The 27,879-nt window shown below is 39.4% G+C and overlaps 1 protein-coding gene and 1 long non-coding RNA gene across 11 annotated transcripts in view; both read left to right on the forward strand.

Annotated features, from left to right (window-relative positions):
- LOC123285273 (uncharacterized) overlaps positions 1–14,332 on the forward strand; it is a 31,419-nt gene extending 17,087 nt beyond the window's left edge. Inside the window, exons 3-4 of the long non-coding RNA XR_011502424.1 lie at positions 12,787–12,964; positions 13,550–14,332. This is a non-coding gene — a long non-coding RNA (uncharacterized lncRNA). The remainder of the gene's footprint in view (positions 1–12,786; positions 12,965–13,549) is intronic.
- The window catches only part of AIG1 (androgen induced 1), a 308,996-nt gene that overhangs the window by 100,341 nt on the left and 180,776 nt on the right, over positions 1–27,879 (forward strand). The window lies entirely within an intron of this gene.

The following is a 27,879-nucleotide window of genomic DNA, read 5'->3' on the forward strand; positions in this document are numbered from 1 at the left end:
CCAACAAATTACCTGCAAGGGGCAAAAATGACAATACTGAGTTATCTAAATTTGGTATCTATCATTTAGACTCCAAGTCAAAGTAACAGAGCAATACCTACAGAATTTTGAGGAGAAAAATGATGTGATCTAAAATTTTATACCCAACCAAGTTATCTTTTCGAGTTCAGGTAGTTGACATATATATCAGCTATGTAAGGTTTCAGAAAATCCCACTTCTACTTACCTCTTCTTGTTTTTTCATTCTATTTATCACTGCTTTTTTACTGAACAAGCCAAGAGGAATTAAAATGTAAAATTCAAGAATGAAGTAGACACAGTATAAAATTTGTGTTGCCCATGAAACTGATGGATTATAGAGTTAAGTCTAAAGAATCTGTTAGGTTTTTTCAGGTTACAAGGAATAGTGGTACAATTAAAAACTAAAATGTCAGTAAGGCAGACTGTTGGTCAGAAATCTAGCTGAGTCAGTGAAGCTTGCATTATATATTTTTTAATGCTGTCTTACTGATTTAAGTTACACAGAACTAATCTGGCCAAATATTTCCTGGCAGAGATATGATTTTAATGAGTACATAAGAATTATTTGTCATTAGCACGTGAAGGTACTCATTTGAGCAGTATTGGGTTTTGCTGCTTTCATTGCAGTTTACATGAATGAATATAAATTGATAGGCCTAAATTATATTTTTTTAAACTATTAGTGTGCTTTTATTATTGGTCAATTTCTAAGGTAAATTCCAATCTCATTTATGCTATCTAGAATGAGAATGACTAAGATCTTTTAAACACCTCACTCAATCAGACTGTTCCTATCTTTGCTCTTAAATTGTGATTTCAAATAGCGTAGAATTAAAACAAAACAAAACAAAAACCTTGTATTATTGTCTCTGTAAATAAGACCTAACCTTGATACCTCACAATGTGAATTCCCTTGGGCTAAGATTTCACTTAGGTGTTTACTACCGTAGTGCTATGCTGATATGGATGGTCAATAAATACTATATGATAATAATTGATCAGCAGCTTTCTTAATGACTACTCTGCAAAAAAAAAAATAACTTCAAAAAAAGAAAACAATATCTTTCAAATTAGCCATAGATTTTTATATCTCTATCTCTATCTAGAGATCTCCCCCTCTATCTGGAGCTCTCTATCCCATCTCTATCTTTTTTTAGAGAGCTCTGTCTTTATCTATATAAGTTAGAAGATAATAGGAGTATGTTATAGATATTGGAATACAGTTGCAATTGCTTTATTCCTACCTTGCATTTTCACTGAAGGGCAACCTAGCATTATAATTTAAAATGAACTTTTTCTCCTAATATTTTTCATTTTTCCATATGTTAACACAAGTTAAACTCATAACTTGACTATGATAAACATATTCAAGCCAATTTCTGTCTGCCACAAAAAGCCATTATGATGTGACATAATTTGATATTTAAAAAATTGCTATTAGTGACCTGAGGCCCAAATAGAAAGGGAGCAGCGCTCCACCCGAAGATCTAAATTATAAAGGAAAAGGGAGAGTTTTTCCCTAGCATGCCTGTCAGGTGTAACCTCCCTTGCTTTTTTGCTGAAATGGGGCTTTCTCTGTTTTTCGGTAATGGGAGAATTTCTCAGAGAGATTCTGCTGTGGCACCTCTCCCAATCCTTACGTCCCCCTTATTTCCTCATTTTCTTTTTAGCATAGATTCTGTGGCCCAACATTATAAGCACACCCTTGCAAACCATCAACTACTGTATCCCCTTTTGCCCTCAATCCTATTCACCTGGAAAATCTGTAATTCAGTTAAGCCCAACCACCTACCTGCTCATGCCTGCAGCTGAGCAGCTGAGCATGATTACAGAATGTCACAGAACATGCTGTTTGGTCTACTGGATATTTGTGACCACAGGTATCAAGTGGGCCCTCCGTATTGTCCAACAATGTACCACATGTCAGTAGTCATGGGGATCTCCTATTCTCACAGTGCCTCCTTCATCTATTTTCCTCTGTCCTCAAATCTTGGCATCCTTCGCTGACCCTCTCACTCAGATCACTCTCTCAGAGAACAACCTTCATGTTGGTCAAAAAGCGTAATGAACTTCCTGTTTGTTTCGATAAGAAAACATAAGCTATCAGAAGAAGTGTCTGCCTTCTCCCACCATCAAATCTGCCAATCTCCCTTCATCTGAAATTGTACTCCATGTTCCCTGCTGTCACAATGGATGGGCTGTCTGGACTTCTAAGGACAAATCCTCCATGTATACTCTGGACTGTACAGCCTCTTGCCGACTTGAGCATTCTGTTACTGACATTATCTCCTCTCTCTCCTATGTTATACAGTTTTCCATTTTGACTGTTTTATTTCCATCATTGTACAAACGAACTGTGTTATCTCTCAATGTAAACAAAACAAAATAAAATTGTTCTTGGTCTTGAATCTTTTTGTGTTACCCTGTCTCTCTTATTCTATTTTCAGCAAAGCTTCTTGAAAGAACTGTCTACATTTCCAGATTCCACTTCCTCTTCTCCCATTGTCTCTTAAACCCACTCTACTCTGCTGAAAGAGCTCTAATCAAAGTCATCAATGGCCACCACATTGACAAATATAATGGCCAATTCTGAGTCTTCATTTAACTTAAACTCTCAGGAACATTTGATCCAGTCACAATCACTTTCTCTTTTTGGAAACACTCTTAAAATTTGGCTTCTGGGAAAATACACTCTCCTAGTTTTCTGACTGTTTCTTCTTAGTCTCCCTTGCTGGTTTCTCTTCCTCTTCTTAACCTCTCATCATCAAATGCCCCAGAAATCACTCCTGGATCCTCTTCTCTGTATTGTCTGCATTCACTCGTTGGGGATCTCACCTAGCATCATGGCTTTAAATACATTCTCTGTGAAGAGGATCCTCCAGATCTATATTTTGAGTCCCAATCTCTCCTGAGCTCCATATTCTTACATAGAACTGCCTGCTTTGTGCCTCTGCTTAGAGGATTAATAATGCATTTCAGACTTATGTTCAAAAACAATTCTTGGTTTCACTTCCCAAGCCTGCTTTTACCTCATTGTTCTCCCCCTCAGTAAATACCACCATCATCCAGGACTGTGGTGGTATACAAATCCAGGGTGCCTTGTTCTTACGGGTTAATTGAATTTTTATTTGCATCTTCTGTGTATTTTCCCCTTTGGGCATCTCATGTATTCAAAATGGACTTAAAAATGTAAAACAATTCAGCAATCATACCTAGTTCTTGAAATTTTCAACCTCATTGGGCAGTTACTGTATTAATAACATGATGAAAATGATCAACTAATACACCTTTGAGAAATTACCAAAAATCAGAGAATCATCTTCATATTGGACAAGGCACATAATGCAAAAAATCTTTTAACCAGTTTTAGGTCTTGGAGAAATTTTAGCAGAAGGTTTTTGATTTTTTTTTCCAAAAAATTAGTTTTTACCTAGCATTTAGAGGAGTACCCACACATTATTTTTTTATTCTACCAAAGATGGCCACATTTGTTTTTGACTAAAAAGTGTAAATATTATGTAGAAAATCTGAAAGAATTGACCAAAAAAAAATCTCCTAAAACTAATACGTGATTAAAGCAAGGTTGCAGGATACACTCACTTTCCTATACATCAACAATGAACAAATGGAATTTGAAATTAAAAATATGGTACCGTTTACATTAGGACCCCCCCAAAATGAAATACTTATGTATAAATCTAATGTAATATGTATAGGATCAATATGAGGAAAACTATAAAACTCTCATAAACAAAGCCAAAGAATAAATAAATAAATGGAGAGATAGTCTATGTTCATAGATAGGAAGACTCAATGTTATGTAGATGTCAGTTTTTTCCAACTTGATCTATATAGATTCACTGCAATCCCAACAAAAATCCCAGCAAGTTATCTTGTGGATATCAACACACTGATTCTAAGGTTTATGTGGAGAGGTAAAAGACCAGAATAGCCAACACAAGGTTGAAGGAGAAGAACAGAGCTGGAGGGCTGGCACTACCTGACTTCAAGACTTCCTGTAAAGGTCTAGTAATCAAGACAGTGTGGTATTGGCGAAAGAATAAACAGATCAATGGATAGATAAATAGGTCTCTATTCTGAGAGTAGAGGGCCCAGAAATAGACCCAAATAAATACAGACAACTGATCTTTTACAAAGAATCAAAGGCAATACAATGGAGCAAAGATAATCTTTGCTGGAACAACTGGACAGCTACATGCAAAAGATGAATCTAGACAGATCTTATCCCCTTCACAAAAATGGACACAAAATGAATCACAGGATTAAATATAACATACCAAACTATAAAACTCCTAGAAAGTAACATAGGAGAAAACCTAGATGACCGTGGGTATGGTGATAACTTTTTAGATACAACACTAAAGACATGATCCATGAAAGAAATAACAGATAAGCTAGACTTCATTAAAATTACAAACCTCTGCTCTGCAAAAGACAAGAGAAGGAGAAGACAAGCCACAGACTGGGAGAAAACATTTGCAAAAGACACATCTGATAAAGGACTGCTTTCAAAAGAACTCTTAAACCTCAACTATTTAGAAAACAACCCAATTTAAAAAATAGGCCAAAGACCTTGACAGATAGCTCACCAAAGAAGATATACAGATGGCAAATAAGCATATGAAAAGATGCTCCACATCATATATTATCAGGGAAATGAAAATCAAAACAACAGTGAGTTACCACTACACACCTATTAGAACGGCCAAAATCTGGAACGATGACAACTCCTAATCCTGGCAAGGATATGGAGCAACAGGAACTCTCATTCATTGCTGTAAAAGATACAGCTGCTTTGAGTGAGAGTCTGGCTGTTTCTTACAAAACTAAATATACTCTTACTATATGATCTAGAAGTTATGCTCCTTGGTATTTACCCAAAGGAGTTGAAAACGTATGTCCACAGAAGAACCTGCACACAGGTGTTTCTAACAGCTTTATTCATAATTGCCAAAACTTGGAAGCAACCAAGATGTCCTTCAGTAGGTGAATGGATAACTACATTGTAGTACATCCAGGTAATGGAATATTATTCATCACTAAAAAAAATGGACTATTGAGTCATGAAGAGACATGGAGGAGCCTCAAATGCATATTACTAAGTGAAAGAAGTCGATCTGAAAAGGCTGTTTGATGTATGATTCCAACTATAGGACACTCTGGAAAAGGCAAAACTATGGATACAATAAAAAAATCACTGGTTGTCAGGGGTTGTCAGGGTGTTGCGGAGATGAATAGGCAAAGCATGGAGGATTTTTAGGTCAGTCAAAATACTCTGTATGATACCATAATGATAGATATATGTCATTATACATTCATCTAAACCCATAAAATATGCATTTTATTTTATATAAATCACAAGAGTGAGTCCTCAGGTTAACTATGGACTTTGGGTGATTATTAATTGTCAGTGTAGGCTCGTCAGTTGTAACAAATGTGCTACTCTGTTGGGGATGTTGCTAATGGGGGAGGCTGTGGAGGAGGGGCAGGGAGCATTGTGGGAATCTCTGTACCATCCCGTCAGTTTTGCTGTGAACCAAAAACTGCCCTAAAAACAATAAAGTCTTAATTTTTAAAAAAGTGATAAATATCAAAGAACTAAAAGTGCATCATTAGCTCTTTTTATATGCTACTGCTACTGCAGAAAACTTCATAAGCTTTTCAGCCAATGATATTGCAAAAATCAAAGAGCTTTCAAAGGGATTTCTCATTCTAACAATAAATATAGGTACTCTCTCCACGTAATCCAGGCTTGCTGTGTTCTATTACATAGAGTACTCCATATTGTAAGCAAGATAGAGACCTCTCAAAAGTCAATCATGGAAAAAATGGTAAGTATTAAATAGTATAATAAATGTGTACATAAATTATTAAGCATAATTAAAAATTCATTTTATTACTACTTTTGTTTTCCATATAATGGTTCTTGCCCATCCCATATTTCTGCATCCTGCCTCAGTGTAGCTACCATCTTGAATTTGGTGGTACCATTCCCTTTTTAAAAAAATAGTATGTAGTCCTAAACAATATATTGTGTTGGTTAGATTTGCTTGATTAGGGCCTTCATAAAAATGGTATGGTTGTGAAGGCTTTCTTTATCCAAATAGAAATAGCGTGTTTAAGTAGGGTAAACTTGACAGTACAGTGAGTGGAGAAAATATTGTGTACTTGCCTGTGTTTTTTATTGCCTTCGGTATTGTGTCATTTGGTCTTGCATCTGATTAGCCAATTAGGAATTAGAAGGATGATATGTAAATGTTACTGTGTAACTAATAGGATGATTAATTAGAAGCGTATTTTTGTGGAATTTCCCAGCTGTGTTGTTTGGGAGGCCCAGTGCCGAACTGAAACGTGTATCAATGGCAGACCTGTGGCCAGCTTTTTAAGAAAATTCAGCCAACGTTGAATTCCATTCAGGTGTAATTTTCTTTGTTTGCCAGTGGTGTCATATTGATTTTAAAATGTGTTTGCCTTTTCTATGGCTTCAATAGGCGTTATCGAAACTTTCAACACCCATGGATATAACCCATGGGCCCTCATGTCACCCACTGACGTCGTAAGTTAGTTTTTGCCACTGTTTGTACTAGTACTTTCTTTTCTTCCAATGGCAGCTGCCAAGTGCATCTTCTGAACCATAAGATTTGCGTGAAGAGGGCTTCCCCTTGCTCTTAGAAAACTATGTGTACTACTCATTGACCCAGCTTGTTTACTTTGATCTCAGAGATGGTTGGAGTTTTGTTTCCATTAAAAATAATTCCATTAAAAATATTCTTTTGAGGGGCTGGCCTGGTGGCGTAATGGTTAAGTTTGCAGACTCCGCTTCAGTGGCCCGGGGTTCGCTGCTTCAGATCCCAGGCACAGACCCACACACTGCTCATCAAGTCATATTGCAGCAGCATCCCACATACAAAATAGAGGAAGGCTGGTACAGGTGTTAGCTCGGCAACAATCTTCCTCACCAAAAAAAAAAAAAATATATATATATATATATATACACACACACACATATATATATATATATTCTTTTGACTTTTCTCTCAATGTGATTTGGGTAGAAAATGCTATCAATTATTTTTATAAAGAAAGCAGCACAAGAAGAAACTGACTTTTGGTCATAATTTTAATCTACAAAATTAAAAGGCATTCGTTTACTTTAGGAAATAATAGGAATTGATATTATGAAAACATGCTGGTTAAAGCTTCCTAATTTTAAAAGTGCTCCCTTAAAGTTCTAATCTGTCTTTATTCCTTTTGTTCTAAAAGACAGGCGATATATACGTACCCTCCATAAAGATTTTATAAAATGCTAATGGGGAATAGAATAATATGGTCATACTTAAAGTTTATTACCTTACATAATTAACTTAAGCTCACTCTTGTAAAAGTTGAATTTTATTTTGTATCATCTTTGCGTATCTGAAAAGCTTTCATTTTTCTTACACTTCTTTTTACTTATACCAGTGTTAAACTGCTTTAAGTAGCAAGCATAAAAGTGCACAAAAATGCAATGTTGGATTGATGGTTTTCATTCTTCAAGTTCATATTTTAAGGGAATAAGATGAGAAATGTGATAGTGAGATGGCACAGGGAGAGGCATCTGGGAGACCACTGAACCCAATGATCAAAAAAATCCTGGAGAGAACATTCCATCAACTAAAAGTGCAAGTAGGCTGCAAGAGTGTTACGTATCAATTATTCACAACATTGTGTGAATTACTCTAATTAGTTAATCACATTGTTTGCCTTCTACTATCTCAGTCTAATTTCTGGGGAATTATTGGTTAGAGGAAAGAGGGTGGAGTTGGAAGGGCTGGGGAGAGGAAGACCATGCTTAAGAGTATGAATTCCTTCTAGAATGGAGCTTGGAGCAAGTAGAGGTCTGCAAGGGCTGAGGCCTTTGGAGGACAGCATAAGGTATGGGGCCCTGAAAATTGGGGAGACAACGTCCAGAATGAGTTGTCAGACATGACCATCATAGAAACCACCTACTGCTGTCCTGAAATGTCTGAGAAAGCATTTTTAGTCAGAATAAAAAACTTCCAGGAGGTGCTAAATGGAAATGTCATTATTTCAGGACTCTGGATATTTTTTAAAGACCAAAGGCAGAACATACCCGATGGGAGATTATATTGTTTATCATTGCGTTCATGTTAACATTCTGAACACTACAGATACAAGTGTCCTAGATAAAATAATAGTGGTTGACATAGTTTTTCATCACCATCGTACACCTTTACTTTTTGTTCTAGTTAACAATATCTGACTTAATAACATACAAAAGTTAGTTATGGGCAGAGACAGACGTAGACATGTCAAAATAGTAATTTATTTTTTCATCAAATTCAAAAGCAAACTAAAAGAAACAAATAAAACTCCATACATTGTGTTGCCACTTGATTTAATTTTTATTTTATCCCAGAGTCCTGAAGATTTATGTACACATTAGGCACAAATATCTAGCATACATATGTGTCTTAGGCCATTACCAGTCAATCTGTTCTTTCAAAAAGTGTCGCCGAATTATACATTTAAAACCAACCCAAAGACAATGAAAAGATAGCCATTTTTTTATTCCCTGACTTGTTTCCTCAATGAACACTTTCTGAATACCTACTGGGTACGACTCTGCTGGGTTATGGTAATACGATGACAAGTAATGCACAGCTCTTGCCTTAAAAAATGTTGCAGTCTAATGGGGGCATCACACCCAAACTCTCATAAAACAAAGGGGAAATGTATTGAAAGAGAGATGTATGGCATCTTATGAATGACTGAAAACTCTACTCCTAACCATCCTTGTTGGATTCTAAGGTAACATTGATTAGCTAAATTGAGTCCACCCACATACGGAACCATACTGCTTGGTAGCATGTGTATACCCATTCTGCCATTGCCTGGGGAAGGATATGGCTATATTCAGAAGTCCACTGCTTTAGCTCATGAGGTTTCATTTATAGCATTGACAGGTAGATGTGATAAATACAAAAGTTTTCTAAAATGAGCTACTGAAGGTCCTTCCTGGTGATGAAAAGTGTTTTCATCATCAAAATATCTTGCCTGTGTTTTCTGCCCTAAATGGAGGGAACTGACAGTGTATCCGATGGTTGTTGCTGCTGCTGCTGCTGGTAGTGGTGTAGATGATGGTAAGAGATTTCTGTTTTTATTTTAATCAACCACAGTGGTGTTTCCCAGAAGCTATTTGATAAGCAAATGTGGAGGTGAGAGTTGATCTGTGCTGGTTTCTGAGAATCCTCTTCATTGCCTTTCTTGTGCTTTCCTTAGGACGTTTTTTTGTTTTTGTTTTGGGTTTTTTTTTTTTTAGGAAGATTAGCCCTGAGCTAACTGCTGCCAATCCTCCTCTTTTGCTGAGGAAGCCTGGCCCTGAGCTAATATCCATGCCCGTCTTCCTCTACTTTATATATGAGACGCCTGCCACAGCATGGCTTGCCAAGCAGTGCCATGTCTGCACCCGGGATCCAAACCGGCGAACCCCAGGCCACCGAAGCGGAACGTGTGAACTTAACCACTGCGCCACCAGGGCTGACCCCAGGAGGTTTTTTTATTTAAGAGTTTTACAGCTAATTATTCCATGGAAACAGACAAGGTACCAAAATAAAAATTAGAAACATTGCTTCCAGGGCCTTTGCCTTATATTCCTCTGATCCCTTCACAGTAGTAAATGAAGGACTCCGGCCTCTCTCTTAATTAGGGTGGAGCTTCCTTCTGACCTCATTTTAGAGGAGGGATTGTTTTCTCCATGAGAGCCCCTCTTTCCAGCCTCAAGATGTCATCTGTGCAGAAGGATAGTGGTCCTTTGTCTCAACTGCGCGCAATGTAGTTCTAAAGACCTCGAGTGTATGACGTGGTTCACTAAAGACTTCTTAGCCTTCCCAGGTGTGGACTCTTCTGTTTTTGTTTTTGTTTTCAGTGTTGGATCAGAGAAACCATAGAAGCCATAGAATGTCCTGAGTGTGTCCCAGAGCTATAGCTAGTCGGCCTGGGACTAAACCCTTGAAGTGAGGATGTCTGTCTGGGGCGGGAGATGGCTTATTCTCAATTTAGCTCAGCTAAGTTAGGATTCTCAGTGTGTTCTCAGTTCAGCGCCGCATTTCTACATCTTTACGAAACTTTGGTGAAAAGAAGAGCAGGATGGTATAGATTAATGAGAACAGAGCAGAATACTAAGGGTGTGGTCAAGCTAGGGTAATGTAAGTGGATACTGAAGGCTCCCAGGCCAAGAAAACCAGATAAACCAAAGGACTTTGACTGACCAAAGAGAAAACTCAAGACAACGCTGAGAATGGGAGGTCCTGAGCAGCGTGTGACGGGAGGGGCAGAGGCTGCACGCCAATCAGAGTCACCTTCATTTGAGGCTGCTGATGGAGCCATGAGGGGAGCAGACAGAGCATAGACCTGCAGAGAAAACAAATCCGGAAGCTCAGAGATCTGGATGTATTGTCATTTTCGTATCATTTACATCCTTGAGTCTAAAATATTTGCCTAGGAGGATGATAGCTGGAATGCTTCCTCAAGTTGACTATAAACACTTATAAACACTATGAAGTGTAGCTTTTACCGAGAAAAAAGTGCCGAACGATATCAGTATTTTCCCCACAGCTCCAGAAAAAATGTGTCCGCAAGCACAATTCTATCCTTGAATTGGCAACACCAGTGAAATGGATTGTTTTCTGTCAGGGAATGTATTACTGAGTTCTCCAGTTTGTTTTTTTGGAACTTCAGTATTCTGGGTTCTGACATGTGGCTTTGCTCTGGAAGTTAAGTAGAAGGCAAGGACCTTCACACAGCTGTTGTGCACACTCGGTTGCAGTGGCTCCCACACATTGAAATTTTAGCTCTGTGAGCAGCCAGCCTCTTCATGGGGCAGATGGTAGGAACAAGGGACCGACTTTCAGAAACAGGTGGTAGGAACGGGGGCCATTAAGGAAAGTCTGATGAATGATTAGAGTGAGGTTGAATGCCTTTCTTTCTGTATTGTTGTAAATTGAATTGTGTCCCTCCCACATCCTGTGTCCAACCCCTAACCCCAGTACCTCAGAGTGTAACTCATTTAGAAGTAGGGTCGTTGCAGATGTAATTAGTTAAGGTGAGATCATAACGGCATAGGTTGGCCCCCTAATCCAATATGGTTTGTGTCCTTATAAAAAGGGAAAACTTGGCACAGACACACACAGGGAGAACGCCATGCAAAGATGAAGGCAAAGATCGGGGAGATGCTTCTACAAGGCAAGTAATGCCAAAGATTGCCAGGAAACTACCGGAAGCTGGGGGAGAGGCATGGTACAGATTTCCCCTCACAGCTCTCACAAGGAACCAATCTGCCAACATCTTGATCTTGGACTTCTAGCTTCCAGAACTCTCAGACAATATATTTCTCTTGTTTAAGCCATTCAGTTTGTGGTACTAGAAAACGAATACATGTATTATCTGGGTTTCTTACCTGTCTCCTCCAGTTCACTCTGCATTCACTGAGGTCAGGGACCAATCTTCATCACATAGAACAGTGTCTAGCACACTTGGGAAGCCCCCAAAATAGTTATTGAATAGATAAGTAAATACGTTGATTTCTACCAAAAACATTTGGGATCTCTCCATTAGGAGCACATATATTCTATTCTCCCAGTTCTCAAACTTAGTCCAATTTAGTAATTTTGACCCTGGATAAGGTGCAGGGTGGCTTCCCTCGATTACTTCTTTTTCTCCCCAAACCTACCACTGTTCTTCTTTCAGGTATTTCTGTATTTAAAAAGTTAAACGTAACGGTTTTCATAGCATCTACAGATAAGTGAAATTTTTATACCACTATTCATTTAAGATAAAATTTGTATAGTTTGTATCCAACATTGGGTTAAGATTTTCTTGAGGGTAAAAAAAGCAATATTTTTTTTACTGATGGATAAATAAAATCAAGGATTAATTTTAATGTAAAGATGCCTACTCATTGTAGAGATATGTCTTGAGTAAATAAAGAACATTAAGTGGACAGTTTACTGAGAGCAAAGTGATGGCTTATCCAAAACACCACCACAGACTCAGATATCGGTCATGTGGGCTGCGGAAACCAGCTGTACAAGATTATAGTGGTATGTGAGTGAACTGAGGTATTTTTGAACTATAAGTGAAAATGTAGGTCCTTAAAAGTAAACTGGGAAATTCCCCCCAAAATGCAAGCAGTGAAAATATGCCAACTGGCTGTATGAGGAAATCCCAGCATCTGTGTACTTGGTTTAGCCTTTGTGTCCAGTGGTTGAAAAGCAGAGGGGAGGAGCCTTGCTGGAGGCTCTGGACGGGACGAGATGACTTAAGAGGACACGGTGAAGGGGAAGAATTCGGGGGCAGAGGTGGACGGGAAATCTTCTGTAAGAGTCCCCTGAACCCCTGAGTTAGGAGTCTCTTCTGAAAGCTTGGCGATCAACTAAAATATCTTTACACCATGATAACATGGAAACAGTTTTAACTTCCTATCTTTTTGTTTTTTAGTTTCTGCGGCTCATGGTTTTTGGTTGTTTCTTCTAAAAGAGGGAAAGGAAGATAAACTCCCATTAAATTCCTGGTCCAGTTAAATATATGCTGGACAGCATGATTTTACATAAAACTTCCCCCGAAAACTCATTTGCTTGAATTGTTATTGTTTTAACTGAAGCTATATGTTTTGCTTAAACGTTTAGATTTGTCAAAATGGCGGCCCCAAAGCTTTTATGCCTAATTGCATCTCTCACATTGCAGTTCAGTAAAAGGATCTTCAGAGGACGGGGAAGGTCATATCCCAGGTGGTTCGAGGCGACTCCATGGCAGCTGTTTGCTCCGTATTTGCTGTGTGAGATTACTGTAACAATAGCGTGAATTACAGGCACCAGACTCCAATCTGTTTTAAGAACATTCCAGATTTACTGTACTAAAAATGGTGAGATAAAAATTTTCTTTAAGATTTCCTACTTACTACATGGCATTTCAGAAAAATGCACTCAGTTGAAGGCAGTATCTTGCGAAACCTAATACCAAGTGAAGACTTGGCAGGAAGCGTCTTCTGACTGTGATGGTCAAACGTCTGTGTGTCTGTTTGATGGTGCAACAAGCGAAATAGAACTCCTTGCTTTTCCTTGTCCCTAATCTAACCTCTGTTTCTAGGAATTAAAAACAGAAGGGCAGTTTGCAGCTCAGAGAATTCTCACTTAACTTCAGCTGGATGGAGCCCAGAATGTGGCTCTGGTGTATAAAATTACACTTTTAACTGTATGAGAGGATATTAACACTCATCTTTGCCAGTTTCAAACAGACTTATATATGTGGTATACACGTGGATATTGAGTTTTCTAAGATATTTACTGTTATAAGTGCCTTTTAAACTCCTGGACTACAGGTGTATTAGTGAGGAATACCATGATTCCATACACAACTCCATCTTACTATGTGCCATTTATTTATAAATTTCTTTATTCACTTGCTCACTCACTCATTCATTAATTACTTAATTTATTTATTATCTAAGCATAACAGACATACTGAGAAGTGCACAGATCTCGCAGGAGTAGCTCAAAAATCTTTCACAAAGGGAACACATCTGTGTAACCACCACCCAGATCAAGATATCAAACACCAGCACCCCAGAAGCCACTCTGTGTCCCCTCCACGTCCTGACCCCCTCAAAGGTAATGACTCTTACGACCTCTGTCACTGTAGACTAGTGCTGCCTATTCTTAATGTCCTTAGAAGTGGAATCATGCAACTTGTACTGTTTTTTCCCCAGCTTCTTTTGCTCGGTATTGTGTCTGGGAGGTTCGTCCATGTGGTTGCATGTAGCTGTAATTTGTTCTTTTTCATTGTTCTATAGAATTCTATTTTGTGTATTTTAGAATTTACTTTCCATCCTATTGCTGATGCGTTTTGGGGTTATTTACAGTTTTAAGCTATTAAGAATAATGCATCTATGAATACGCTTGTGTATGTGTTTGGTGCATGTGTGTGTGCATATCTGCCTAGGAGGAGCATTACCGGGTTCTAAGATACACATATGTGCAGCCTGGTAGACACTGCCAGTTTTCCAGAGCGGCTTTAAAAATTTACATTACTGCCAGCAGTGTTTAAGAGTTCCAGTTATTCTGTATCCTCACCAATGCTTTATAGTGCCGATGTTTTTTTGGTTTATTATTTTTATGTAGCCATTCTGGAAGATATGTAGTATTACTTCATTGTGGTTTTAATTTGTATTTTTCTGGTCACTAATAATGTTAAAATTTTTTATGCACTTATTGACCATTTAGGTAACCTCTTGTATTAAGCACCTGTTAACATCCTTTGCCATTTTTAAAAACTGGGTGGTCTCCCTTTTAGTTTCTGATTTGTAGGAGGCTTTTTAAAAAAATACAAATTCTTTTTTGTATATTATTTTGCAATATATAAATGCTTATATATTGCACGTATATCTTCTACTACAGCTTGTCTTCACTCTGTGGTGTCTTTTGATCAGTTGAAGTTCTTACTTTCAATGAAGCTCAATTTATTCATCTATTCCATTATTGTATGTGGTTTCTTTTGTCCTTCTAAGAAATATTTGCGTATTCCAAGATCATGAAGATGTTCTCCTATTCTATATTCTAGAAGTTTTGTCATTTTACCCTTCACGTTCATGATCCATCTGGTAGAGATTTTTGTGTGTGGTGTGAGGCAGGAGTCAAGGATCCTTTTTTTCTTATATGGATATCTGTTCTTTTCCCTAAAGAATGGCAGTGGCAGCTCTGCTAAAGTCAGGTGACTGTTTATGTGTGGGCTTATTGCTAGTTCTGTGCTCTCTTTTTAGCAGAGAGCTGCTTCTAGTTTGTATAGAAGCAAACACCTTCCTTTGCACTCACACCCTTAAACAAAATATGACAGAGAAACTCTATTTTGAAACTGAAGAGAGGAAGTACCCTTGCACCTTGAGGAGGAGGTGTGGGGCTTTTTTGGTGGTTGGTTTGAGGTAGGTGAGAGGCAGTATGTCTTGTCCAGATGGAATCTCTGGAATATCCTTAAAAGCAGCAGATGTGTGTGGGAAGAAGGACTGAGTATATTGAGAAACAGACTGATTTACCGCCTTGGGTAATTGCATAGTTGAATGAAGAAACGCATGTGTATTATAAGGATCTAAAGCACATTCACTGAGGCCAGACAGATGCCTCTTCCAAACAAAGAGATTGTATCCTGGACCTACCTTCCTAAATCTTTGACTTACCCTCACCAATCACCAGAGATTAAAAGTTTTAAAATTAATATCAAAATATTATCAAGGTGACCGAATAAGGGATACATTTATTGGATTTACCATCCAGTGTATTTTCCATTAAATCAAAAAATCTTCAAACTTTAATAAATCATGCATGAGTCAGTGAAAGCATACTGCTTCAGAGTTGAAGTGTCCTGGAATTCCCTCTAATTACTAGTCTCTCTTTCTTCCCGTTCCTGGTCTTGCTTTGGAGAAGATTATTTCTTACTCACTTACTTCAGTGTCTTAATTCCAATTCACTTCTCACACCAGCTCCTGACTCCTAATGTCCGCTGGAAGAGCTCTTGTCATCAAGACACAAAGACCTCCTCATTGTCGAATCCAGTGAAAATGTTTGCACTTCTCCAACATCTCAAATCTCTCCGACATTTGAGGTTATTGAAATGGTCCTTTTCCATGGAACTATTCTTCCCTGGCTTCCTTGACGTTTCTTCTCCTGGTCTTCCTGCTACCTTCCTGACACTCTTTCTCAGGCCATTTTTCAGGCTATCTTCATTCCATAAATGTTGGTATTGCACTTGACCAGCTTCAGACTCATTGTTTTCTCATCGTGGTGGAACTAGGTCACTCCCATGGCTTCTGAGAAATCAGCATTCTGATGTTTTTGAAGGCTGCTTTTGAAATAGCCTGCACTACAAACACGTACGTCCAACTCACTGTTAGACTTCTTCATTTAAATGCCCTGTGACACCTTAAACTTAATATGTCATGAAAGGAAACCTTTCAACATGCTTTTCCTCTTGGTGAATGGCACCCTTCCCAGTAGGCCTGAAACCTAGAAGTGATTATTGACTGTTCTTTTTCCTGTATCCTTCCACATCCAGTGACAACATCCTAGCTGGTCTTTCTCCTTAGTATTCTTAATATCGCTCCAGTCTCAGTCGTCTTCTCTACATCCACTGCCTTTCTTGTGCTCTCACACATTCTCACACCTGGTCTTCTTAAACAGCCTCCTCACTGGCCCCTCTGCCTTCAGTATTGTCATGCTCCAGTCCGTTATCTGCTGTCAGGGTGATCTCTCCAAAATATGCGAATCCTCTGCTTAAAACTCTACAGTGGTTCTATTTTTTTCTTTAGCATAAAGACCGAACTCTGTAACATGCTTTTCTAAACCTAGTCATGCTCCAGCCCCTCTCTGCCTTTCTAGTCTCATCTCTTGACATGACCCCTTTTCCACTTGACATACCTGTTCTCCAGAACCACTTGCAGTTTCTTCCATCACTCTGCCTTCCCTTCCGAAGTGCTGCTGCTTCTGCCCAGGACAGGCACACTGCCCTCTCCGTCCGTCACCCTCCCTGGGGACTGCCTCTTACTCATTCTCCAGAGCTCAACCCAGACACAACACACTCCAGGGGCACTCACTCCTCATCCTTCCCCCCGCCCCGAGTCTAGATTACACTGTGTTGCATTGTAAGTGTTTATTTATCTTGATCACCTCAGTCTGAACTTCTTGAAGACAAGGAACATGTCTTTCATGTTTGCATCCTCTCTCTTGTCATTGCTTTTATAAACAGGCTCTGTGCTAAGCTCTAGGGATGAAAAGATGAATAAGACGTTGTATCTGCCCATGGGGCTCTCACAATGTGGAAGGTGAAACAAACATCAACAGATAATTACTGTGCAATTTGACGAGTGACACATTACAGGTATTTTTAAAACATGGAAGAAGGAGCACCTGATTCTGTGTCTGAGAGGATTCTCTTTAAGTGTACACAAGGGATCTCTAGAGAAATGATGTGTGAAGGAGTAATCCTCTGAGTAAAGATCATCTCCAGGAAAATTCCTGGCAACTCTGTAGTCAGTTTTACCAGCTGCTCTCCAGAGGTTTTCCCCTCAGATCTCCAGATGCAGAGAACTGTATGGGAGCTAAAATATTTACAAATGATACTTGATGATGCAAATAAATATTGCATGGTTTGGTTGGAGAGATATATGCATTAAGTTTAGTTGAGACTTGAAAGAATCAGCATCTTATTTTGCATTCCTGAGAGCTCTCTGACAAAAATCCTCACCCTGATTGAGACAGAAGTCTACTCTGACTTTGTCTGTAAATGTTTGCCCTTGTGGGGAATGAGCGGAACCTGAAGACTTGAAAGGGTCAATCTAGTTCTTTCTCAGCTATATTGTTAAATCCCAGAAAACAGCCCAGCAAAGTGGGATCTTTACATTTTCTTTTCCCTCTAACCAGATCCCAGGAGAGGCTACTCCGTGGCTGAGAGTTAGTCCATAGGTATCCTGCTGGGCCTGGAGGGTAGTGGCCAGAGCCTTATGCAGTTTGTAGCAGTCAGAGAAGGAAGCTGAGTTCGTCTGGACCGAGGTGATCTCGTCTTTATACAGGATTGTCTACTGTATGGACTCATTCTGGTGCCTGTACACTCGAGGGACTGTGACCGAGCTTCAGGGCGTTTGGAGAGTCCCTAAAATTCCGCACAAAGTTGAGTATGTGTGTACCTGGGGGGAAGGCCATAGTTTTCATCATGTCCTTAAAGTTCTAGTAACTCAAAGAACCGCTGGTCCACACACTTTGGTTTATGTTCCTCATATTTATTCATTTCGTAAGGATTTATCAAAGATCTAGGTTTTGCTCACTGCTGATTTACTGTTGTGATGGGTGTTGCACAAAGAATGGAACAATTCAGGTTCAGGTTAGCATTAAATCAGAGCCAGGATTCCAAGTGTTTCCACCTGCAAGATCTCGTTTAATCTTCACAGTAAATCTGTGTGGTAAGTATTCCTGTGACCATTTTACAGAAGAGGAAACTGAAGTTCAGAGTGTAAAAAGCACCTCCCTAAGGGCAACTGAGTACTCAAGCAGGTAGACTGGACCTAAGAATGTGAAGATGAATAGAACGTTGTAGTCACGAAGCCCATAGTCTTTTAGGGCAGACAGGCAGACACAAACACCTAAATACAGTGACATAAATTCAAAGATAGAGGATATGATGTAAAATCTTGGCACCAAGGCATGTGTGGACACTTCAGCTATGCTTTCTCAAGGAGTGAGCGGAGCTTAGACTCGAAGGATGAGTAATAGTGGACTAGGTGGACCAGAATTAGAAATGCATGCCAGGTTGAACAAAAGTATTTGCAAAACACAGACATGTGCACTAGTCTTCTGTTTGTGAAAAAATGATGGTGGTTTGGAACGGCGAGCACATAAATAAATATCAGAGCAGAGAGAGAGGGATGTTGGGGAACCAGATTCTGCCTTTATGTTTCAACGTGTATTAACATATCTACAGTTCTCTTCCAGAAACTAGCCTGGGCTACTGGTAGCCACAATTTAAACTAGTTTTTTTGCCCCAAAGCTGATTCAGAAGGTGTGTTCCTTACACTGTGAGAAAAACTAGCATGACATTTCGATTCTGTCAATTTTCTTAGGATAGGGAAGCACTGTAAACATTTTCTTAACCTAGTCTGAGTACAAACAAAACCCCAAACCTAACAGCCAAACCAAACACGTGAGTAACTGCGTCAGCCATTCCACCGCTCTGAATAGCAGGAAAGTTGGAAAAGAGTATCTTCAAGCTGAGCTATTAAAGCACCACATATCTGTTTTCAAAAATCTTATCGGGATAATAAATTTAATGCTTGCTTTTTTTTTTCTTTTGTCCTGAAAAAGAGCATGCCTGTTTTAAAACAATGCTGGATAATTCCTAAGGGGAAACAGTGTAAGAAGCTTTAACATAATTAAGTTATGCTTCACTTCCCTGTTTTCGTTACAAGTTTTCAACAAGTTCTCAGAAATATGAATAGAAAAACTCCTATGATTCCGCTTTAAAATACGTGGGAAAGAAAAAGCACCAAGGTGGGAGTGAAGGCAGGAATAGAGAGAATGTGAGCGGAGACGAGGCCAGCGCTGTTTTTATTTTATTAATAATTAGACAGTGAGTTATAATTTAAATAAAATGTTCAGGTTGTAAGGATGTATTTTTCCATGGGAAAAAGTCAATTAAATCACGATGAGGTTTTCAGTGGATGTCAGCTTACAGGTGCTTGATCCCTAGTATGTATTGTCACAGCACAATATACCATTGTAGTATCATGATCGTCAGTTGTTTAAAGTCGCTTGGCTAAAACCTTTATTATTAGATCATTATTTCTTTGTATGAATGCTTTACATGAATTTGAGAGCATGCCATCTATAATGAGCTTTCCCGCACCTGTATTTCTTCATCTGTAGAACTGGGATGATGGGAGTCCCTGGTTCCTGGGGATGTTGGGAGGATTTGATGAGATGGATCAGGAAAGTGCCCCGTACAGAACCTGGCACACTGGCAGCTTTCAGATAAGATGAGTTGCCATTGGGGCCGGCCCCCTGGCCGAATGGTTATATTCACAGGGTCTGCTTCGGTGGCCCAGGGTTCGCTGGTTGGGATCCTGGGCACAGACCTAGCACCACTCATCAGGCCATGCTGTGGCAGCATCCCACATAGAAGAACTAGAAGGACTTACAACTAGGATGTACAACTATGTACTGGGCTTTGGGGAGAGAAAGAAAAAAAGAGGAAGTTTGGCAACAGATGTTAGCTCAGGGCCAATCTTCCTCACACATGCACAAAAAAATAATGAGTTGTTGCTGTTGTGGTTGATGGTTACTTTATGTGTGTGTGATGAGAACTTTTGAGATCTACTCTCTTAGCAACTTTCAAATACACAATACAGTATTATTAACTATAATCACCTATGGTAGCTTGTATTTGTTTTTACACTTGATTATATACTATAAACATTTTCTCAAATTGTTAACTATTATTCAGAGACGTGATGTTTCATCCACACATAACATTCCACCATTCCCTCAAGACTTAAATATGTCATTTTGGTCAGTTTAACAATTTCCAGATTGTTAGCAGCATAGACTCCAGTGAAATAAACGTTCTTGTCCATAAGTGTTTGCGACCAAGTAAGATGCATCTCTAAACGTATTTTAGAGGCTTTTCATTCATATGTCCAAGTGGCACCCCTGAAAGGTTGTATCCATTTGGAAGTGCCCATTTCTATTACAATGTTTAAATAAGAATTAATAAATGTAAAAGAATGTGGAGAAATGTAATAGAAACCCATAAGTTTCAGAGCCAGAATATTTACATTTTTTGTACCGTAGGAGGCAAGACAACTATATTATAATGTCTGTTATTTTTCGTATTTTAAAGAAGCTTTTGTGTGTTGAAATGAAAGCATTGCATTGAAGCCAAGAGGCCTGACGCCTGTGCTGAGTGATAGAGGAACGCAGTGTATACAGGCTGGAGGAGCTCGCTCTACCCCTCACAGTTATAGACACACAATTTGCAAAATGGTGATATGAGCAATACCTATCTTAAAGGACTTTTGTGGACTATCTTAAATAAGATTGTGCATGAAAAGCACCAAGCAAAGATCTTGGCACATAGTAAGCACCTGTAGTTGACCACAGTCTTACTGACCAAGAGTATAATTCTGCTGAAGAGCAAACCTTGGGCCTTCCTTAGTTGACTGTGTTGCAGATTCATACTGCACTGGAGTTCTCGCCAGGCGTCCCGGCTGCCGCATGAGTGAGCAGGGGCGGAATTCTGTGACACCTTCAGCTGCATGTCAGCCTTTTCCACGTCCCGGTTAGAGTTAACTTGATGTGAATCTATTCCTTGATAGAACATACATTTACCTCTTGCTTTGTTGCAGGCACTGAACCAAGAATTCTTGATACAGGAATGAAAAAGGTGTAATCTTTGTCCCTGATGGTTTCACAATCTAGACAGGAAGTGGTTACCATCTTTTCTGGGTGAAATTCTTCTTCTCTTTATATTTAGTGAACATTTGTTATTATTCTCTTGAGACTAGTAGGTTTTTGGGGTTGAAAGTGAGTAATGATAAAACCAGGCCCAGCCCCTAAGAGGTAAGAATGTGGTGTGCAAGTTAATTGGCGTGCCTTGGGAGAAAGAGCAAGGGCTTCAGTGCAAAGAGCTGGGTTCACATTTAGGCTTCAAAACATGCTTGTTGAATGACTTGGAGCAGGGCAGACCTCTGTGTTCAAAGCAAGAAAATGAAGAGTTAAAATTCAATTATTCATTCATTCATTTATCTGGCAGGAGTGCCAGGGATTCAGCAGTGAATGACGCGTACAGTAGATCCCTGCCCTCCCGGAGCTCAGATTCTAGTCCGGGAGAGAAGGGTCTAACAACTGCTCTCTTGAAAAAAGGTCGTGGAGGGGGCTAGGGAGTGTCCTGGGAGAGACAGTGTCGCGATTTTACAGAGAGTTAGGGGGAAGAACTCACCACAAGCTAAATTTTGAATGAAGGAAGAGAGGAGGTGATTCAAGGAACCAGCAGGTGTAGAGGGCCCACCTGGGAGACCAGTGGACCCGGAGTAGAGTGTGTGAGGGTGGAACGGCAGGAGACAGGGAAGGACCCATGGGACCTATCGCGGACGATCTTGGCTTTTACTGGATGTGAGATCAGAAGCCTTTGAAGGCGTTTGAGCAGCGTGACATGATCTGACATTTGGCAGCCTCGTTCTGGCTGCTGTGTACAACAGAGTGGAGAAGCGCAGAAAAGCGTGCTGTCAGGCGGGAGATGCTGCCAACAATCCAGGTGAGAGTTGGTGGCAACACGGACCAGGGAGATAGCGGTAGAAGTGGTGCCAAGTGTCAGATTCTGGAGATGGTTTTTAAGGTAGAGCCAACAGGATTTGTTAGTGAATTGCACTAGCAGGGGTTGGGGGATGTGTTACCATAGAGTCAGAGTTGCCATCCGTGGGGAGGAGGATGACTGTGAGAGGAGCAGATTTGTGGGAGAACACAGGGAGTTCAATTCTGGACCTGTTGAGTTGGAGATGCCTATTTGACATTCGAATACAGATGTCAAGTAGGTAGTGGGAGTGATTGTCCTAGAGATGGGATTCAGAGTCTGGAGACTGGATCAGATCTCCAAGGACTGCAGCTGGAAAAGAGAAGAGGTCCAATGGCTGAGCCGTGGAGAGTGCCAGAGTTTAGAGGTTGAGAAGTTAAAGAGGAACCAGCAAAAAGACAGAGAAGGAGTGTCCAGTGGGAAAGGAGGAAAGGCCAACTTGCAGAACAAACTACGTGAAAGCACATTATACGTTGTAAACTGCCACATAGATAGTCATTCTGTAATTATTACGAATTTTTGGAAAAGTGCAGTATATCATGATTTTGAGTGCATAATTTGCTTGGAGTATATTTCATGTATGGCCTTTACTTTGCTCACTGTGGTCACTGCTAAAAACATATCTTTTTACTAAATGATGTCCTCATGACCTGAGACATTTAAAGAATTTTCCTATCAGGGATGGATTCAGGCATAGCGATGGTTTGGGCCCCCTGGAGCTGATTGCGTGCAGCCCTGTGCAGAGTGTTTCATGATAAAGTTCAAGCAGAAACAGTGACCTCAGCGTCAAAATTTGTTACATCAAAACACACTGATTCAGAAAAACGCAAAAAGAATTTAGAAAAGGAATCCACAAAGATTAAAATATTCTAAAATGAATGTGCACATTATTTACAGCATGCTTTCACTGTGAACGTAAGACATGCCTGTTGATTGGACTTAAGACACGGGCCAGTTATTCTCTGTTAAAGACACCTTTCAAAAAATGGTGAATGTAAGCGTGCTTTTGTCATCACGTATGTGTAGAGAGCTTTTCACATGTCTACTATATTTATTCAATCTACAGAAATTAGTTTAGTAATTTGAGGACATTACGCTAAGTGGAATGAGCCAGTCACAGAAGGACCAGTACTGAGTCATTCCACTTAGATGAGGTATCTAAAATAATCAAATTCCTAGAAGCAGAGAGTAGAATGGTGGTTGCGGGGGGCTGGGGAGAGAGGGGAATGAGGAGTTGCTAATCAATGGGTATGAAGCTTCAGTTACGCAAGGTGAATGAGTCCTGGAGATCTCTCGTACAGCATCGTGCTTGTAGTTAACAATACAGTGCTACCTTAAAAAGCTGTTAAGGGGGTAGATCTCATGTTGTGTTCTTATTACAATAAAATTAAAATGAATACAAAAGAAATTAATTTGGTAGCATAATCCCAAGACTCATCATTTATGTTGCCTTATGATTGATAGTGTTAAGTAACTGAATCATAAGATGCTATTAAGAGTTTTAGAACACAGAGGGACTTGAGAGACCTAAATAAGAATCAGTGCCAAAGCCAGTCCTGCACTCTGGAGAAAAAGTAATTTCATCGTACTTTATCGTTTACTAATTTCTAACATCTTGTCTGGAAGCACTCTGGCTACCAGAGGATCCAAGATTTTTGCCCGTATGTGCTCAACTTAAATATCAAGCACATCACAAACCCTGCAACATGTATCTTTAAGTTAGAGATTTTTAAAGACTAAGCAATTCAAAAGTATGTACTAATTGTCATAGTCAGCTGCCCTCTCAAGAGCTATCCGTCTATGGGCAATACTTAGGTAAGTGGAGTAACCCACTCCTGAGCAGTGGTGACAAACACTGGTCCAGAAATGCACAGGCAGTTTGTGCCGATCGTCGTCGACGCAGACGGTGGAAGGCACTTGAGCTAAAGCTCTGACGCTCCCTGTTCTCCAGGAGGTGAGGTGAGCTGTACACAACTCTGGAGCCCTCACTGCAGGTAAAAAGAACAGCTATGTGTTTGCAGTAGCTTCTCAACACTTTGGACTGAGTTATCTAAGTGGCTTCTCCTCCTCCTCCTGTGTTTGGGATTTGGGGCTTCTCCAGGCTAGAGTCCTGGACAGAAGTGTTTGTCCCTTTCTGTAAACCCCATGCAGTGCACTGACTGGTGCCCTTAGTGCAATCCCAGTGTAACAAAGGGAAATAATGACTCTAAAAAGAAAGATTTTTCTGGAAGCCGATCCCATGGCCGAGTGGTTAAAGTTCCATGTGCTCTGCTTCTGTGGCCCAGGTTCACAGGTTCAGATCCCAGGCACAGACCTACTTCACTCTTCAGCCGTGCTGTGGAGGCATCCTACATACAAAGTAGAGGAAGATTGGCACAGATGCTAGCTCAGGGCTAATCTTCCTCAAGTGAGAAAAGAGGAGGGGTGGCAACGGATGTTAGCTCTGTGTGTATCTTCCTCAGCAAAGAAAAAAAAAAGATTTTTCTGTTTCTACATTTGGAGGGGATTTCCTTCAGGATATTTTGAAGTCACAAAAGAAAAGATGGGCTTTGTATATCAACCAAAACGTTCTGTCCTGGGCTCAGCATCAGTAATGGATTTTCTTTTAAACAGCTGAGGCAGATGTTGTGTGTATACTATATATAAGCTTCCTCGTGGACAGTCTGTAAATTTGACGTAATTTGATGAACACTTTTAGATAATATTTTCAATTCAGCTCTAGCGTCCCATGTTGGTTACAATAGAAAAGATGGATAGATTAGCTCTTATTTGCCCACCATAGTCTCAATTATGTGATTTCTTCCATCATTTACCAGTCTGAAACATCAACCTTCAGCTGCTGCATTCTCATCAGAAAGTCATTGGCTATAAGTTGAACATCTCATGTAAAACGGGAATGAAATTTAACCTGTATATATTTTTCAGAGAGTCTGAGCATATTACAACTTTACACTTCCTCTGGACCGAATGTTTCTGTTCCCCTCAAATCCGCATGTTGAACCCTAACCCCCGAGGTGATGGTATTAGGCTGTGGGAGCTTTGGGGATGGGTAGGTCCTGAGAGTGGAGCCCTCATGAAAGAGGTTAGTGCCCTTTTAAAAGAGGCTCCAGAGAGATCCCTTGTCCCTTCTGCCGTGTGAGGACACAGTGAGAAGATGCCCGTCTAGGAACAAGGCCTCACCAGACACCAAATCTGCCAGTGCCTTGGTCTTGGACTTCTCAGCCCCTAGAACTGTGAGCCATAAATTTCTGGAGTCTATAAGCAGCCCGGTTTATCGTGTTTCTGTTATAGCAGCCCAAGTGGACTGAGACGCTACAGAAAGCTTTTCTCCCAAAGACCGTTTAACTTATCTTCCTTTCTCTTTATTTCCATCCCTCCCTCTACCTCTCTCTTCCTCTCTTCCTTCCTTACCTACAGGCAAAATTGCCATAAAAATGTCATTATTAGCTGTTTGGGGACACATTAAAGCCACTTGTTAGGAGCAATTCTGGTGTGGTCGCAGCCAGGCCTTTCTCGCTGGCAAGTGGTAGAGGCTTCAGGCTGCTGTCTCCCCCTCAAACCATGAGCCAGCATTCGGTGTCCCACTGGTAAAACCTTGTAATGATTATTTCAAATAATGTTATTGTTAGTGATTCTGATTTGAAAAACATACTTCTCAGAAAACTCTTCCTGGAATCACTTAGAAATTTATCAACAGAAAATATTCTATGTTCTGAGTTCTTAGAGCTCAGAATTCACACTTTTAAATTTTATTTGACTTCTTGACGTGTGGATATTGAGTTAGTTTCTCTCAGAAGTTTCTAGATCAATACTACTTTTTGAAGAAGAAACATGTATTTTTATTAATACCTTTTGGAACTTCTCTAGAGGATTTTGGATTTTCCTTCTTTATTCCATCCACAACAAAAGTGACAAGGCTAGCTTTAGCCCCTTATGGGGTATAATCATCTGTCAAAATTTTTTTTTATTGCTCTGTCCATGTGCAGCTTTGGCTATTGATGATCTTCCCTATTTATTAGCATTTAAGCACACACTCTGTGTGGTTATGAGAACAGAAATGTGGCAAGGTCAAAAGATGCATTACTTTAGTGTAACTGAGAGGAAAAATGCCATTGTTTATATTTGTACTGAGGCAAGGCCCTCAGTTACTATTCAGTGATTTATAAGCATATTTTATATTGATATAGTTAATTGATAGATTAATATCTCTGACTTTTTAAACCTATGTTTCTTTGTATTTTGACTCCAATTTCTTTTAACTTCTTTGCCCCTGAGTTTACAATAACATAATTAGTACATGAGAGTCATTCCTCACAGACCTTTTTTCCCTCAACTCTGCTGGCTTACATCTCGGGGAGGGGGCCTCTTCCAAGTTCACCTTTCCCTCAGTACTTTCCCTGAGCACCGGGGCACCCTTCAGAGTTCTCATCACGTCTTAGGATTACTCTTCTATGATAGCGTAATCATTCTGTATATTAAACCTCCCCTATTTAAAAAAATCAATAAAGTCAATTGTAAAACCGAATATAAACTTACAAGCCCAGTGTTCTAAATGTCACTAAGTCTTTAAAGTGCGAGAAAATCATACATTACACTTCAGTTATGACTCAAAATTGTGTCCATTAAATTACTTTCATCCATAAAAAAAGATTGTTTCTTAAGAAACTTAACATAATAGTTTTGTTAAGAAAAGCAATGGCTGTCTTTACTTTGTTACCTAAGTGATTGAGAACTAGATGTTTTTCTTGGTTTCCTAAAGTAATAAATAATAGTACCGCTTCTTCCTGTTTTTCTTTTTTTAATTCCATACTAGCCAAAAAGACAGAAGCATATACCTACAACTCCAGTCTCATTCCAAGTTAATACACTCTAGGTCCCAGGAAAGCTATGTAAGACCATTCATTGGTGTGGGCGTGTATCCTCAGCTTTACTGGATAATGCTGTTATTTTCCAAAGTGATTCAAACAGTCCCACTGGCACTGTTCCACATTATCTTCGGCACTTGGTACTCTCAGACTCTTCCATGTCGTTAGTAAAATTATAAAATGTCTTAAGGACCTATAATTTTTCTGAGACTTACACTGTCACTCAAGTTGGATGGTGGTAGGACTCTTCCAACACTAACTTCATACTCTTGCAAACTATAAGGCCCCTGGGATTTTATAAATACTCTTAATCTAGAGGTAAAATATTATGGAGTCACAGATGAACTAGCAGAAAATAGAAATGAAAAGAGTGGTTCATCTTACACTCTTTCAGGCTCTGTACCAGTAAACTCCAAAATGATATATTAAATAAATTACTATGGTAGAACAATGGCCATCATGAGTTAAGAAGAACAAATATTGTCTGATGAGGAGTGAGAGCCCCCTAAAGCCCATCCAGAAGCTTTGTCTGGAAGATCTATTTCTGAAGGCAGAAGTCAGCATCTAGAAACAGGGACTGCCTTCAACTATTCTAACCATTCAGTTCCCTGCCAAGTATTTCTCTACAATTGTATAGACATGGCCTTTATGTAGACCCAGTGTGAGATAGACCAAAATCAATAGATTTATAAATATTTAAAATAGAAACTTCTAGGGACAAGGACCATGTCTTTCTAATTGGCTTTATCAGCAGAGTTTTACTTGCATGGGTGGATGCTCTTAATACATATAATTTAGTTTGTTATAAACAGACTGTGCATGGGTTATGTATGATTATCTGATTCTTTATCATCTAATAAATTAAGATCTGATTTAATCTTAGTTCAGGTCAAGGTCTTTTCTTATATAGGTTTCAGATTTATCTAGCTCTTTAAGGATTATGTTTCACACTTAAATCGCTTTCTGCTGAAATAAATTGTCACCAAGAGTAAAAATTTAGCGGGAAAAGATACCTTTAACAATGTTAGAAAATTTAATGCACTTCAGAACAGATTTGTGTTATTAAAGATCCAGCATTCGTTATTCAGTA

The sequence above is a fragment of the Equus asinus genome, chromosome 1, assembly GCF_041296235.1.
Source record: "Equus asinus isolate D_3611 breed Donkey chromosome 1, EquAss-T2T_v2, whole genome shotgun sequence".
NCBI classification, from domain to species: domain Eukaryota; kingdom Metazoa; phylum Chordata; class Mammalia; order Perissodactyla; family Equidae; genus Equus; species Equus asinus.